The sequence below is a fragment of the Cydia pomonella genome, chromosome 17 (genome assembly GCF_033807575.1).
Source record: "Cydia pomonella isolate Wapato2018A chromosome 17, ilCydPomo1, whole genome shotgun sequence".
Taxonomy (NCBI): domain Eukaryota; kingdom Metazoa; phylum Arthropoda; class Insecta; order Lepidoptera; family Tortricidae; genus Cydia; species Cydia pomonella.
This window is the reverse complement of record NC_084719.1, coordinates 9,352,018-9,370,012: the sequence shown is the minus strand read 5'-3', so window position 1 is coordinate 9,370,012 and position 17,995 is coordinate 9,352,018. Positions and strand designations below refer to the sequence as shown.

The 17,995-nt window shown below is 35.8% G+C and overlaps 1 protein-coding gene across 1 annotated transcript in view; it reads right to left on the bottom strand.

Annotated features, from left to right (window-relative positions):
- The window catches only part of LOC133526809 (elongation factor-like GTPase 1), a 258,647-nt gene that overhangs the window by 57,056 nt on the left and 183,596 nt on the right, over positions 1–17,995 (bottom strand). The gene's annotated exons all lie outside the window — the stretch shown is intronic.

Here is a 17,995-nt window from a genome sequence, read left to right as displayed (position 1 = left end):
AAACTTTGAAAACGCCAGTTATACCAAATGAGGTATACAGTATGTCCGTGATAATTTACTACTTTATAAATGATGGCTAAGCGAACCAAGATACTAAATAGTGAAATAACCTATTTCAAAGCTTAAGCTCTTTCCTATTTATTACATAAACGGTGCTCAAAAAACTTTTTCCAAGTGGCCGAGACAAGCTGGATTCAAAAAGGCGTTTTCAGCTTTCGCGCGCGGCTAACGCCATCCATAACCTAGGGGTGAATCTTGCAGTTCGCGGCACACTTGCAGGTTTAAAATTTAATCTGGCTTATTGTGGTAGGGCACAGCACACCGGATGCCATTCCAGATCTAGAGCAGAGCCCAACTAAGGAAGTACCTCCACCTTACAGAAAAACGCAGCCAAATAACACTAGACCCTACTCATAGTGTTGTGTTCCTGCCGGTGAGTAATGTTGCCAGGGCTCAACGAGGGTTCACGAGTTGCGAATTACCTATTCGAACATGTATCGTACAACGTTTTACAGTAAAAATGACCCTTTAAATTTTCGACATAGTTACGTAATGTACTGTAAAACTAATTTATCTACACACATATCATAAACCCTCTATGATGCCTTCAAAATCTATAAACTGTTTTGTTACAACAAATTTCTTATCTGTGATGATGTTGTAACTACATCAAATTCAATTTGGTTAAGACATTCAAATTTGGAACATCTCTGAAAAAATAATAACACTAGACCCTACTCATAGTGCCTAGTGTCACTAGATGCCTTGTTGTTCAAAATAAAATGTCAATTGCATACAATTTTGACATATCTCGCATGTTAGTTTGTATCGATTGATACGGAAATAGGCCCCCAATCTATTAGTTTGTCTCTGAATTAAAAAAAAAAAAACTACTGATGCGTGGCATGCGTTTTCATTTACTGCCATTTGACATACAGTTTATCTTTTAAATAGTTTTAAGTATAAAATGAATATGACTTGTTGTTTTTAAAGTAACTATAGCAAAAGTTTCGAATAAAATGAGCGATAAAAATATTTCGGTGACGCCAACCACAATACATATCCGCGAGTTCCGCAAACGGAGCAACGTTGGCTGTAACTTGCGTTAGTGAAATTTATCATAGAAAGTTTATAATATATAGATAAAATAGTGTATGTAACGGTACATAATTAGGATTTAAAACACTCGTGTATTTTAATGCCCTTTATTATGTAGCAGTCACAGAAACTACTATTATACACTTAATACAAATATGCGTCATGAAGCCAAGTCATCAAACAGTTCACAGCTGACCATAATACTCGTAAGCATAATAACTTCTTACCAACTGCCGTAGTTAAACAGTAGACCTAGTTCACCATTGCCCGAAACGTGACGATAGAAATTATTGACGTAACTTCGATGTTTACGAGATTATTCACAGACTATCGAATACTGTGACAAATAAGAAATTTCTAGTGTCATTTTGATGTAAAGTTGAAACGCGATAATGGCTTTTTAAATAGCATTGTTTAATAGTTCAATAACTTTAAAAGAATTTAGTTACGTAAATTGACCTTATTATTTAATCATTTTAACTTTTGAAAGGAAATCTATGATAGTGTTTAAATTTTATCTTATACCTTCACCGTTGCTTTTTCTGTCCATTGGTCACTTAAGAGGCTGTCAATACCTAAAGCGCGCGCACTGTCTATTTGTATCGGAGTAAATGAGATAGCACTGTCGCATGTTACTGGGCCTGGGCAAGGGAATAATAAGAAAATATTTAAATAAAATAAAATGGATTATTAGTGTAATATTTTACTCAATAGCGGTTTAGATATAAATGTTTTGAAATTGTGATTTTAATTGCAGACCCATAAGTCAAAACAATAAAGACATAGAACCGTTTAATTGTGATTTTAAGACCAATCTTTGCAATTATTTTCTATCGAGCCGATTTCGTTCAATCATGTATCGAGTACAACCACGGTCTTTGAAATATAATTAATATGAACATATATTTTTCTTACTTGACTAAAACAAATAGTCTTTCTTAAAAAACTGTTTAAGTAACATCAATTTCAAGGACATTGGGTGTTGACAGTCTCTTAAGAACCATGATATACGAGCGGCAGTCAGTTCTACGAGTATCTTAATGTTTTCAATTACATATTAAAATATCTTGAAATTTTGCGATTTCACATAGGGAAAAAATTTAAAAGTGGAAAAATACTGTCTTGGGTGAGACTAGCATCGTTCGCAAACGTTTCTGCTTGTTTATAAATTAATTCACATAGGGAACTTCGGGAGTTTTTAAGGTTTGTATGGCTCTCGGCCTCTTTGCTTGTCCTTGGAAGACTTATTTTGCCGGGAGATTTTTATATCGGGTCGGGAGTCTAAGGAAATGTCGGGAGAATTTTGACTCATTTTGACCCTAACCGCAAATGTGCCCTTAGGTACTTCCGTATGCATAAAACTTTAACACATTCACCGCTGAGCTATGGTCGTAGCGCTACGTCGTAGCCGATAACTTGGGTTTCCCGGTATGTAACGGAAATACTTCGTAGAGGCAAACGGACAACGTGTCGTGATTAGCCCTGAATGGGTTAAAAGTCTCCATTATTTTATTATGCTCTATATTTTTCTTTCTACAAAATCATACCTAAGTCAAAACATAATAAAACAAACGATTATTAGCCAATTGAGGTCAGTTGCGCGTTTATGAAAAACGCCATTATTAGGCTTTGTCGATAACATTAGGATTCATCTCATAGCATACATGTGGCAATGGCCACATGGCCGAATGGATACATATAGCCATATACCACATAGATAGATAGATAGAATACATAGAATACTCTTTATTGGCACACCTCAGTAAAAAGATACAAGAAAAATATACAACTCATTAAATGGATAACACACATGTGCTCGTAGTTCTCCGCGTATTGTACCTGTCCGTAATATCTCGACATTATGTGTTTGTAGTGGTTTTGAAACGTGTGGTTGGCTTTATGCATGTTTTCATTAGCGTACCTAGTTAGTAAATATTTCACAAAAGCTTGCTTAATTAAATTAAACACAAAATAGTTAACCTATATTGAGTACAAACTTCAAATTCCAAACTGAATGGCAATTAATACAATATGTTCTCATTATAATAATAATAAAAAAAAAAATTATTTTATTTCAGACCATCCGATCCATATTTTGTTAGTTAATCAAAACAACTTACATCCTATATTAGTACTTACATAAAACACTTATAACGATTAACTATTTATTACATAACATCCCGGCGTGTAGAGAGGACCACGGGGCAAGATGGTTTATTTAGCCCTGCCTATCACCACCTCAACCCAGTACTTTGTGAGGCGGCAATCTGCACGTTCGGACAATGTCCTCAGGAGGCTGTTGCTACTGCCACGCACGCGCTTCAGCAGAGATGCTATTCTTTTACGCCTAATGGCGTAAAAGTCATCTATTCGCGCCTCTGCAAACATGCCCGAAGCTCTTTCAACAGCATCCTCAGAATGTTGATGTACTGAACTATGAGCGTGTTATATGCCCTTTGTGTAAATGTTGCCCACAGACTGCACGTGTAAAAAGTTTGACAGTATGCCCTAAAGAGCATTAACTTTACTTGTGTTACAACGTGCAAATCTGTGGGCAACCATATTGCCCCTTACCGCCTTAGCCCTCCCCTCCCGTTCCAGATCTACATTATCCTTCAGATCTCCGGTGAGCATATGCCCTAGATATCTAAAGCTGCCCACCACCCTGAGGGGTACTCCACCCAGCATGATCCTAGGCTCAGTTAGATCTGAATTACAATGACATCGGTGGGTAAGCGAGAGAAAATCAGAAACCAATAAAAATTCAAAATTTCCATAATAAATAAAAAACAAATCAAAACCCAGCAAAAAGAGTAAAACAAGAAGTTATTTTCATTTGCTAATGGGTAAATTCTGAAATTCTAAACTAATAAGGCAGATGTGATGTTTGTAAGAATAATGGACACTGCCAAACTTTCGTCTTTTTATTTACCAAATCGATAGTTGGAACATATTCATACCAATAAATCTTCGTTTTCTTAAAGTCTATTAAAGCCGTTTTCGTATTTTTATTTAATATTTATTGTCTTGTAACCTCTTAATTAAAGGCAGTTTAACGATTAATGTAATTTTCAATATCGTCTGATTGCATTAAGCAAATTCCTTGCCTACTCAGGTGAATACAGAAATCCATTTATTTGCTTTAATCCGTTACCAACGGTACAGAACAGAATGCTAAAGCTTTGTCGCTCGGATTCCGGTCAAATAACGTACTATGGTCGGTAATGTCGGTATAAGGGTACATATTTGCGATTAAAATTATATGGATGTTATTTTGGGTTAACAGGTTATGTTTGCGCTAAATATCAATTATTTTTTTACGCATTATTAAGACAATAGCAGGACGTGAACGCAAATATGGCTTAAGAAGAAATAGGGTAACCTGGGTACGATTGTGCCAGGGTACGGTAGTGACAGTCGCTATAACAGCGAAACTATACGGATCGCGGGGAGGGGTGCAAGGGGAAAGACAAGCGGCATGCAAGTCTAAACGCGTGTCCCAGTGTTGCTTCAGCCGGCGTGCGACGGTAACGTAAGGAGGAGCCCACATTGATTTTCGACAGTCAAAAGTAAGTTTTTTTGTTCGATTTCTGTTTGTAATTACGGTTATTTGTACACAGATAGATTGCCTTTTATTTTTTTTTGTTATAACTTGAACATTGGCAGTTACTTACGAGTAATTACTTTTAATGCAGATCTTTTTGCTCAGTCATGGTCATTTTTTGTTTTCAAAAGTATGCGTTGGGTACGGTTGTGACAAATTTTGTGGGTACGATTGTGACATTGCTTTTTTTGTTTTGTTTTATTTTAGATGCCTAGGAAACGCGTGCGGAAGACCGAGAGAGGCCTGTCTGATATTAGTAAATATGAAAATGCTTACGAAGAGGTGAAACGCGGTTCTTCATTACGGAGAGCTGCGGAAATACACGAAGTTAATCGCATGTCGCTCTTGCGATACCTACGCAAACGCGACAAAGCCGGCGATAATCAAGATGAATGGTTAATTTTTCTTTGTTGTGTTATAGTTCTGTTAAATTTTTGTAAAACTTTTTCCAGTTAGCTACAGTAATTTAAAGTTAAGTTAACAATTTGACTGATTTTAAAGAAGACTGTTATATGGTACAGTGCTATATTAGTTTTAGGCTCTGGTCTCGCGTAGAGTGCGCAGGTGATAGTCCCCATCACATTTGTCACATGTTGAATTTGACTCAGTATTTTAATTGGTACATTTATAAATGTTTATTTTTTCTTTGTTGTGTTACAGTTTTGTTAAAATTTTGTAGTAGTTAAGCTAACATTTTTACTGATTATAAAGAAGACTGTTTTATGTTACAGTGCCTTATTAGTTTTAAGAAGAGAAGTGATCACAGATATTCGCTTTTTTGCCATAAAGTGATTGTTAACTTTGTTTAGAAGAAGATTATGTTGTGTTCAGTTAATTATTTGTAACAATAAAAGTCATTAAAACTATTTGGATTTATTTTGTATGCCTGTCACTACCGACCCCAACCACTGTCACAACCGCCCTTGGGGTGTGGCCGGTTGTGACACTTTCCCTTTTTTTTTAATTTGATCGTATGCCTAATACAGCGTAGCTAGGGACAATTTTTTATCAATTTTAGGTAGATAAATAATCAAATTAAGTATTAAAGTGATTTTTCTCCCAGCTAACTGGTAAATTTACAAAATTATAGGCGATCAAACCAAAATTGTCACAACCGTACCCAGCTTACCCTACATAGAATTATTTTATTAAATATTTATTTTGATTTGTGTTTTTCAAGTAGTTAGGGGCAATAGTAAAAATAAATTATAAACTGTTCAAACTTTTTGAAAAAACGTCTTTATTATTATTATCATGAAATAAAAACATTAATCAAAATATTAAATAAAATAATTTCATTTGTTACCAAAGTCGCAAGACTGTTGTGTCTGAAATAAACGTATTGAATTTAATTTAATATAATGTATCTCAAACCCGTAGTTATAGTAGCTATTTCTTTTCAGCTATTTTCTTTTGTTTTATATTCTTGTACGTGTACGATTGTAAGTAACGAGAAATCATTATTCTATTCTATTATGATAAAAAGAGATAACGTTTTTCGTCACATTGTAACATTGCACAAAGATAGTAACGTATTAAATAATCTTAAAGTTATAAATAAGTTGGACAAATCGATACCGCCAACCGTTAAAACTGTGCTCGTATGTAAGTCACCCGCCATTAGCCTTTTGAGAACGGCTCATTCTCTTAAATTGTAGCAATGGGTATAAACGATAAGATTACTGACGTCTTAAGACGAAAAGATATCAAGTCCGTATGTGGCATGTATGTATTAAGCACATTTCAGCTTAAAACGGTTAGGTTTAGCTAGACCGACGCGACGTAAGTACGTTGATTTACCTACTAATAATTGTAAAAGCTTTAAATGTTTTCAAGACTGTATTCAAACATATACTTTATTAATACGGAGTAGAGTGGATTTTGCAAATAGGTACAACAGCTATGATACGAGCTTACTAAAACTGTCAAACGATGTTGGTAAGATGCCGGTCGACCACGATTTAGATTAGTGTAAGTAAAAGTGAGCTTTAGATTTTACTCGGTTTGCGGTTTGAAACTGTATCACGGATGTGACGGAAAGCTGCTGTGTCATTATTTCATGATGTATGAGGCAGTTTTTTAACGATGTCCAAAAAAGGAAGAAGATCCCAATTTGACTGTAAGTATTGTCTGGTTAACCATTTCCGCAACTAGAGAAAACTCGTAATTTAAAAAGTAGGCACGAAAGATTAAATTGTTATTCATTTCTTAAATTTGATAGTTTTTAGGGTTCCGTACCCAAAGGGTAAAACGGGACCCTATTACTAAGACTCCGCTGTCCATCCTTTCTGTCTGTCTGTCTCTCTGTTCGTCTGTCAACAGGCTGTACCTCATGAACCGTAATAGCCGCTACAACAACAAATACTAAAAAGTACGGAACCCTCGGTGGGCGAGTCCGACTCGCACTTGTCCGGCTTTTTTTGTAGTCCAGTGATTTATAGTAACTTTTATAGTAATTCACGGAAAGCACCATTTGCTTTGACACATCGACCTCCGTCCACCTCGCCTTAAAATTCAGTCTCTCCTGCTGCGAAGAGCTAAGAAAGAAATATTTGTCATAGCGCTCGTAATATTGTCGTGCCCAAACATTGCGCAAACATCAAAAAGATGTAACGGACACTTTTTATTATAGCGATTATTATGCTAGCGGAAATCGGATTGTATAAATTCTTATTGTATTTATTACAGTTTATTATGAAATGGAGTAAACCGACAGCTTTTTTCCTTATAAAGTATTGCTAGTTTTTCGAGTAGGTAAATTAAGTTTGGATTGGACCACGTATAATCAATGAACTACGACAGCTGCGGCGGCAGCTGTCATCCCATCGTAAACTTTTCGTACAAGCAAAATTGTAACGAACTACAATTTTTTATTGGAAATTGACCACTATCTGACATCTTGGTGAGTGCTAATGCTGTTTAAGGTGAAGCCTTCTTACCTTTGCTTATGATTGTTTTCCTTAATTTGTGATGCTGAAAATACAAAGGTAACCTACAAATGCCAGTTTCAACAAAATTGCTCAGAGAAAACCTACAGGCGTTTCTTGCATTAAAAACCTTGGGGCAAACTAAATTTCTTGGAAGTGAAACTTAGAAGAAATTAGAATTTTCGCCTTTGTGCTTCAATACTTACTACTTAAATGAGGATATAGACGTAGTTGTATGTAGATCAAAACTCCACGTAGAATACGTAAGAAAATGATTGTTTTTATTTAATGTACATGATTATATACAATTTTAATAAAAGAGAAAGACCTTTCAACGATCGTGCTTAGAAAACTGAAAACAAAAAACTTTATTTTTAGGTCTCGAACGGTCAAACTGTAACTGTCAAGCTGTTTAACTGCTTAAAGTGAGTATTGCCTTAGTCCACTAAGTGCACAGACTAGTAGGTATCTAGGGCCCCAATAGTCCATAACAATCGGTACAGTTAGGGCAACACGACTTACTGAATTAAACTGTAATGCTACTAACAGAGATATGTAAAAACCAAACTGACAATCTCTCTGAAAACCCCCTAATACGGGTGTCACCGGTTTTTATAAGTATCTGGGCCATTTTATTTGAAGCAGCGCTTATTCTTCCGCTTATCATTATAACCCCATGTAAGAAGGTTTTGTGAGAATTGAAATAGATTAAAGATATCATTATTATTGCCATGAAACTATCTGGATTATCATGTTATTATTTGTTACTTTTAGAACTTAATTTTGACGATCACAATATAGATTCATATAAATTGATATGAATGTAATTTGTAATGTAATCGTATGTTGTGTAATAAACATATAGAATCTGACTCTAAATGAAATTACAAGGTAAACGGCAACGTCACCCCTAATGGAGATTGGTAGTCTTTAAAGTATATTTGTCTCTACGACTAACATCATTTCAATAATTCGTGATTCGACAATGATTGTGACTTAGTTACGTTTGCCCCGAACAGAGTATAGTAATCTTTATATGTTTGACATAAAGTTGAATTTCATTTGGTATGGTAAGGACTTTGTCTTTGTTAGCGTTTAGGTGTATATCTGACTCAAAGGCATCCAGTGGCCTGTGTTATGTACTACTATCGTGTTATAAAGGCAAGCCAGAAAAGTAGACCTAAATCATCATTAAAATACGTTAAAGCTAATAATTGTAAGCAAATAATAATTGATTGATCCTAAATAGTAAGGAAGCTTTGGTGTGTTTTTTTCATATTTATTATTTGCTGTAATAATTGGGTGTAACCTAGCAGAATTGAGAATTCAATTGTCGTATGACAGTGAATATCGTACGTAATATCGATATCACAAAAGTGACCATAAAAATTCATCTTTTGACGACTCAATATATTCTGAGGATCAAAACCTTTACAACAAAAGTAATTATGCATTTTCTTAATTCTGTTTTAAAACTGAACTGTCCCACTTCTGATTAAACCAAACCGCTTCCTTCGACAATAACGAAAGCCAAGGCTAAATAAAACAAGTAATTGTGTTTGTGAACACAGCAACCCGCGTCTTCTCATCTCGGGGGCGACCACCCGGGAATCTATTTGGCCGAGGCTGAGGTAGCTAATAATCGACCGTACAACTAGTCTGTTACCAAGTAAGTAATTTGGATGCTAAAAGGAATTTTTGGAGCCATCTAGTAGCCAAAACTGTCAATTCGAAAGGTTTTAGCATCTGAAAATATTGTTATATTTTGACACCGGCGAGAAACTTTATATGTTTACCGATGCAACATTGACCGCGATTGTTCATTTCGGCTCTTTCATTTTATGTTGTGGTTGTAGCATTGCTTGATTTTATTTTTATTCGCTTACGAACGCCACTCTAAATATTTCTGAAACCACTTGGAAGCCGAGTTTGGGGTTGACAATGTAATTTACTTTAAACCAAGCTATAGTTTAAAATCAGTCTAAAACATAAATTTACGAATCTCTGGTAGAATAAACCAAGTCTAATTTGACTTTATATATTCTGTCACATATTTGCTAGACATTACGATGTTATCACAAATCAGATCTGAGGTCGGCAAATGCTCATTTCAAGAGTCCTATCTATGTATACCTGCGGCATCGAAATATGGACGCTAACGAATTCCTCTGCGTATGTAGGAATTGTAGAATTCTTCCGAATGTGAATGAACGCGGAAGCTTGCGCTTTCCTCTTTACGCATTTATAGCTAAATATACTGTGTATGGGAGTAATGCAAGCAAGCATCGTATAACTACATCGTTTTAATGATTGGCTAATATATGGCTGACTTGCAGTTTAACTGCCACTTTAATCCAGGTTTATTCTTTGCGATGCTGGTGTTGCTCGTATGGTTAAAATATCAATATTAATCTTGACTAGTATTTTACTACAAAGCTATATACCCTGTTTGCGATTTCGCCATTTAGGAACTTTGGTGTTCTCTGAGGTGTAATCTACAACAACTTTATAAAGCCGCTCGCAATATAAGCACTGGGTCAAACGGCACAATTGTTTTAAAGAAGTTTCTGTCTGACTTGGTGTCTCCGGCGACCAGAGACCCAGCGTGCCCAGCGACTGAGTCTGGAGTTACGAAGGGGCAACGCCGCCTGCATCCTGGACCCCATACCAGAAGCAGGTGATTTTGGTGAGGCGTTATTATGTCATTAAGTTTTATTTCAAATTTCTAGTGTATTGTAGTGTCGTTAAATTTATTTGCTATATATTATTCCTTGTTATTTTACTCAATAAACTTAGAAATATAATTAGAACAATGCCGTTTGGTTTTCTGATTTGAAAGTCTCGCGGCTATACATGCTTTATCTGTTTTAAATAGACTGTGCTCGGCATTATAGCGAAGCGAACTGCCCTCTTGCCATTTAAGTACAAAAGCGCTCTTCGTTACTTGGCTCAAACTATTATAATAGGTACCGCTGAATGGAGATGTCAAGAGTATGATTACTTGACACCACAGGCCACGATGGTGGTTCGAGTGTTATTAGTAACCCTACATTTAGTGATGGTTTAGTAACTTAAGACTCTTTGGATCTATCTCCAGAACTCAATCAGTTTTTCAGACATTATGTAGAAACTTGAAAGATCTTTTAAACTTTTTACAGACTTTTGTAACTCGAGTCCTTCCTCGAAATGACTCTAAAAATAGAAAGACTACCAGTTACTAAGTAGATAGAAACTTGTTTTATGTGCCTATGTTATTTACTTGTGCAAAGTACCAGCACTAGCATGGTGAATTATGCTGTTGACTAAGCTAAGCTGGACCTTACTCTGTATTAAGACGATTAGGCCACGGCCGCCCAAAACCGTCTTTTCATACAAACTTAGTCCTCATTTTCTTCACTGGATATTAACATTATTAAAAATATCTTGCCACAGTTTGTTGTACATCAACCACAGCTATGTCCCTATGATTTAATTTTTAATAATTATAAGTAGTTAAAAACTTGTAAGAAATCGGTTTTGCGCTCCTAATTTTTACACAAATATAAAAATATAAAAAAAAGTCAAAAATAGGAGATATGGTTAATATACATAAAAATATGCAAAAAAGAAAACCAAAATTGACAATATCCAGAGAGGAAAATGGAGACTATGTTTGTATGGAGAAGCGGTCGAGGCCTATCCTCTTAAGATAAGCTGTGAATCTAGTTCTATGTACAGCGTGCTGCAAAAGTGCACACCCTCGATATACGAATGGTATTCATTCATTGGTAAATATACTTTTTCAGCGGGGTGTACATTCCACCATTAAAAGATACTTCATTTACGCGACAAACAACGCTATAAACGTTTTTACTTTTTCAATAGTCCCACCCACGAGCTAACGTCCGCGTTCGCTCGGCGTAATTACGAGCGCTCAATCAATTTCCAGTGCTACTGCCTGCGCCTCCGCAGCTCGCGAATGCAAATTTGCCCATAGGGCGAGTTGAAGGAGATGAACAGAGCGGGGATAGAATTTTTTAAAGCATCCTAACTGTAGGAAATACATGGAAATACATATACCTGCGTCAAAAAAATTCTAACTATTGCGATTTTGATCGAGCAGAAAAAAGGTTTGAAACTTAAACCAGCCACAGCTTCGTTATTTGCTGTGAGGTATCTATAATGAACAGCAAGCCCCTCTCGTGAAGAATTTATAACAAGTAAATTATTATTATAAAAACAAAAAACCCGACTGGTTAAAAAAATCACTGAAGAGGGGAAAATTATGTTTTAGTGTTAGATACATATATTTTTGAAAATGGTATTTTCACTAGCTCTAATTTAATACCCATATTGCTACGGTAAGAAACCCCGCTTTTTTCATTTGGCGTCCATTTTCAAACTTTATATAGGTTATGTCACTACCACAATTCTGACGAATTCAACGACACCTAATATGTCAAAAACCGTCCAGCCGTTTGGGCCGAGGGTACATACGCTCGTAAAACATTACCCTCTTTCTGGGGCCGTCGAGGAAAAAGGTGGCGAATTTTTTTTCTTTATTCCCAAAATTTAATTTCATAAGCAATAAAAAATATGAAGCAAATATTCTTTAAGGTCAAATGAGCTTTGGTAATTCATTTGGTAAAAAGGTGGGTCAGTGTTCAAGAGCCGTGAGTTCCCATCTCGCATGCTTTATAATATTATTGTAGTTTGAAGGTATTACAGATTGAAAATAACTAGGCTCGGGCCCTACTCGTATTGGAACCCTCGGGCTCTGGGGGCCTAGGGCGCGTCTCCTTTATAAGGAGTTAGCAACGCGCCTTATAGAGGCTTCGGGTGACCAGAGGGCTGGCTAATATTTCGCTCAGTGGATCAGGGACCGCACTGCCATGAGCCTACCACGCGATTCCGGCTTAGGTATTTTTTTTTTATAAATTTTTAATTTGTGTTCGAAAGCGCTCGTGTTTCGTTGCATTAAATAGATTACTTTGTTTTTGAAGAATAAAGAGAACCTTTACCAGCTAGTGTAGTGAAAGACAAATAGGTATCTACCTACTTTGTACGATAACAAACCATTTTTGTAAACTTTCACATACTCGTAAGAGTTATCTGATGAGGACCTAGTGAAACATGTTATTTTGCGGAATGCAATCTTTCTTCGATCAAGCTGTCATTGTGTCGCAGAAATAAAGCTTATCATTAAGCTGCAATCAACTTGCTTATAATGACATCACTCTTACAGGCGCTATTCTACTTCGCAATTTGTGTGATGCAGTCGCCATTTATACGAATGTACGAAGATTATTTTAAATTAAAATCGCCATTTGTGAAATGGTTAATAAATTTCAATAGGCATATTTTGAATACAAAATTTAACAGGTCACAGTGATATATCTCGTGTTTTTTATAAAATTGACATAAAAATACTTTAGATATTAGCTTTCGCCTGCGACTTTGTTCGCAATCGTATACATTTTCAGTATAAAAGTTCAGATTTTATTTTGATCGAATTCTGAAAGATTTAATTTTCCGAGAAATTAAATTAAAATATAGGCGTCATATTACTAGGTTTCATTACAACAAGTCGAATTTGCCTCCAGTACGAGTGTTCACTTGTTCAGTGTGTTCGCACCATTATGCTATAGGTGCCAAGCGTCAGGTCATTATGTTCAGTTATTCACCGCGATCATATTGATTATTACGAGATTGGACGAACTGGCCTACCAGCATAACTAGCCTACAAACACATACAAGTGTGAAAGCGTAAGAGACCAAGTTAATTTGGTTGTGCATATGTTAAAAAGTACAAGTCACTACAGGAAGCTCCCAGTTTCCATGCATTCTATGGCCGAGATAACAGTATAGGCATATATTACTATATGCACTTACGTACCGAATCACGAACGCCCGTGCGACTTTCCATCTTTCCAATTGGAGGGACTATAAAGACATAGATTACATAATAATGTAGTAGATAAGCCACTCTCGTCACATTCCTCAATTATTTTAATTAATAAGTAGAGCGTGTTTCATTGTGCAGTTGTCTAAGTCTTCATTTTTGCGTGCGTTTGCGTTTTTGCGTATGTGCGTTCCCATTTCAGCATTTGTAATACCTAGTAAAATTGATATAACAAACTACTTAGATCTATCCTATCTTTTTAGAGACTAGGTATTAAAAACATATATGTGATTGTAGTTTGAAACTGTTTTTTTTTTCATTAATTCTGGTAAAAAAACCCTGCTTTTACATTTTTTTTCTTCTGCCAAACTGCAAGACAGTTTGTTGGCCTAGAACTCCCTTAAATACAGATGGGTTAGCTTATTGCCTAGTTAATTAATAAGTAAGTACAATACATCTTATTGCTTATTGTGGTGGTAATTTAATTTTGTTTAATAGAAACGTTTTCAATTTACATTTACACATTCTAAGAGATTTACATTCCCTTATATCATACGGCATTTCATTATACTAGCATTGCAAGAGCGAATAAGCTGCACTGCAGTAGCTTCTTAATATCAGGCAGGCCACATGCTTGTTTGATACCGATGTGTTATTTAAAAAAAAAGTATATTTGTTAAAATGTCTCGTAAATGGACATGAATAAATCTCTATCCAAAATTTAACGGTACATTTTATAAGTTTTCGCTGATAGGTGTCAAATATCAAGTTTCGGCGGTTCCACAGCCAGCTCCCAGAAGACGCAGCAGGGTTAGTTGAGTTGAATTGTATATGTTATACATACCATGGTGCCACTTTTAAGGTTTATCTGTAGATATTACTTGTCTGATAATAATATATCTGTGACGGAACATTTGCGGCAGAACTTTGATGTAAGTAAATCAGTCAGATCTGTCTCCAATAGAACGCGACGAATGGGAAATAAATTGCAAATGTCGCCCCATTCAATGGCCACAACAATATCTTTAGTAATAGATAAAGTAAATCTGGAAAAGTGGTTCACAACCTTTGCTTTTCGCATGAATTTCGGGCAAAAATGTTACTCTCGACTCGACAAAAGTTAAGTAATGTGTTACAAAAAAAAAATTATGAAGATGTGTTATTTTAGTAATACGTATTACTCGTAGTAGTGCCTTTTTGATGAACGAATTCTATTAAGTAGTATACTTAATAGAATTCCTCAAGTATAGTATATTTTCTGCTTTATGTTTGTTAATCGCAATTATTTCAAACTACCGAAGTAGGATAAGCTTAAAATATTCGAATTCGGAGAGAAAAATGTGTACAGTAAAATCACGTAACAACATATACGTCTAAAATTCCCAACTATGGTCCAAAACTAACTCGAATATGACTGTATCTTCGTAGAGGTGTAGGTAATTACAATTCCTATTTGAATGTTTTACCTTTACTAGATACTTAATTTACGCGATGAACTTGTAGAACACAATTGTTGTTCTGGCACTTGGGTTGTTTAACGATAATTATTATTCCCTTCTCGATACAGAGACTCTCACGGACCAACGGTTGGGACCCTCTGATCTAGATCGTTGTCAGTACAATTGAGCTTGCCCATGCTCCATATCTGCTCTTCAACGATCAGCATTCAACGTTGAGGAAGACATTGAGGTTGACCGATTGACTATCGGATTATAATACTCATGAGACTAGGGTTGCCATATTTCAGGATTCCCCTTGACATGTCAGGATTTTTGGTCCTTTGTCAAGATTGGGGGACTTCGTGAGTGTTAGGGTTTTTTGGAACTTAAACTAACCCACTAAAAGCTATAAGTTTGGAGTTAGCAGACGATAGGGACGTTCTATGTATGAGATGAAGCGATGATGTAGCTAAAGCATATGGTACCCAATTATTTGGCACACGAAAGGCTTTGGAATAAGGAATAATGTTTCAATTTATATTTCATCGTGATTAATGTTACCTAATGGTAAATCGCGGACGATATCGTCAACGAGAGTATAAAAAGTAACTGCATACAATCTTATATTTTCGATCTCCTGGTTTATTGTAGGAACGGCCGTCCTGGAATTGTCAGGATTACTGGGGCATGTCCGCATTTTTGTCAGGATATTCTATTTTTTTTCATATGGCAACTCTGCAGACTACAAAGTTGGAATTATATTCTACTGTTAATTTTCATAGATCGTGAGTGTGCATTGGCCATTTCTAATTCAACTATTAATGAGTTCTTTCCATAGGTATATTTCGTAAGTCACATGAATTTTCACTTTGGCCACATTATGTTAAAAGTGGTAGCGTAGTGGTTATATAACCACTATGCTACTAGCTTTCATAAAGATACGTCGAAAAATGCTCTTGTTTTTAATGTTATACTGTTCTAATTCACTCTATTAATAATCCATTACCTACATAAACTTATCTCGAACCCGTAAAATAATTCATTATAGGGCTAAAAGTATTTAAAGGTCATTTTAATTTAATATTCAAATCTAAGCTGCAGATAGGAACAGTTTGGTGAACCTGTCAGCTTTGATATAGTCGCTATCGCGTTACATTGTCGAAATTGTCGCAGTTGAAGGGGCCAGGCTGCCCAGACGACAATGCAACGCGTCGCGCGACGGCTATCCATGATAGTTTGATAAACAGATTAACGTAAAACAAAGGGGAGTGCTCCGAAGAATTGTTCGTATTAATCCCTGTCGCTTCTTTCCACCATCGTTTTACGCGACAAAATTTTCATCTTCACCACTTAGATGGTTGGCAGTCTTTCACTGTGCGTTTCACAAGAAACTTCCTGCCTCCCACAGCTAAACTGTGGGATGAAATGTCGGCTGAGATGTTTCCGGACTAATATGAAAAAGGATGGAAAAGAGCGTACAACCAATTTAAAAACCGGTAACGCATTTGCAACCCCTCTGGCGTTGTGGGTGTCTATGCACGAAAGCAAATGCTCATACTCATAGTTTATTGATAATGTAAATTACAGGTCAGGCTTACATGACTAATATAAATTATAAGTAGATAAATATACAAGATTCATAAATTTGAATTCAATTAACAATAAGTCAATTATTACGACATTATTATCATTATTTATAAACTACCTACATATATTTTGAGCTGAAACGGCTGCGCAATAAGCCAATTTTTGAGTTTAGCCTTGAAACTCGCTAGGCTAGGCGCATCAGTTATGGATGCTGGTAAGTTATTGTACACAGCGGGGCCCATGACGTGTATTTAGCCGTTCGACTACGTGGCACTGCCGCTAATTTAGGTCGCTTCGGGCTTCGGGGGTACGGGGTGAAAAAAAAAAACCCCTTTGGGATATTTATCCAGGTTCTCCCGTGTGTACACGCCTGTCTGCATTATTAGGAGAATGCTTACCATCAGGCGATTCGTCTGCTTATTTCCCTCCTATATCCTAAACAAACAGTGTCTTCAATGTCAGAGCTGTATTTCTATGTGTCCGTTGCCGCTGCTGTGGTCGGTTGACGCGAATATCGCTTCAGTTACAATGCCTTATAGGGTTTAATGCACTTATTAGAGATAGATACACGTACTAAGCCGTGATTGCTAACTAAATTGGTTCTAAGAAATCTGTGATAACACATTTATTATTCCAAACATGTAATGTTATGTAATAATTCTTTATATGTAGTGAGAAGTATTTATCTCATCAAAAACATTTCATGAAAAACTGGCGGGCAAGAGTCACAAGCTTTTATTGTAAACTTTTACAGTAAGTTTGTATGATTGTGATAAGCACTTTGAATATAAATCTTAGGCTTCATTTCATTCATGTCAGCTTTCTAGAACATCAGATATCATAATAATTAACATATTTAATAAACAAATCTAGATCGATATTTGTGGTAATAAAAATACGGCATTTTAGCCTAGTCGGTAGTGACCCTGTCCACGAAGCAGGTTATCCCGGGTTCAAATCCTGGTAAGGGTATGTGTGTTTCACAAAGATATTTTTTCCTGAGTTATGGATGTTTTCTATGTACATGTCGGGGCCTCTATCTACTATATATGTAGGTCTAGTACCACAAAACAAGCGTTATTGAGCTTACTGTGGGGCTAGATGAATTTGTGTAAGACTGCCTTATAATATTCAATAAAATAAATAGTATCTATAATAGTAAGAAGGTGAGTAAGCACACTACAGTTACGAGTAAAAATACATTAGTTTAAATGTAGTAAAAAGCAATGATATTATTAAGTGTATGATAAGATAACCAATAATTATATGATTATTTTTAAATTAATTATTAGCAATCATAAAAAAATATATGATTGCTAATAAATAATAATAATCATGCGTTTATGGCATTTACATACCGCTTACTTACAGTTATCTCTAATCAAAATAGGGATGCAAATATGATAAAGGCATAAAGGCGTATTTACGATATGTAATCTATTACTGCCGGACATTCAAA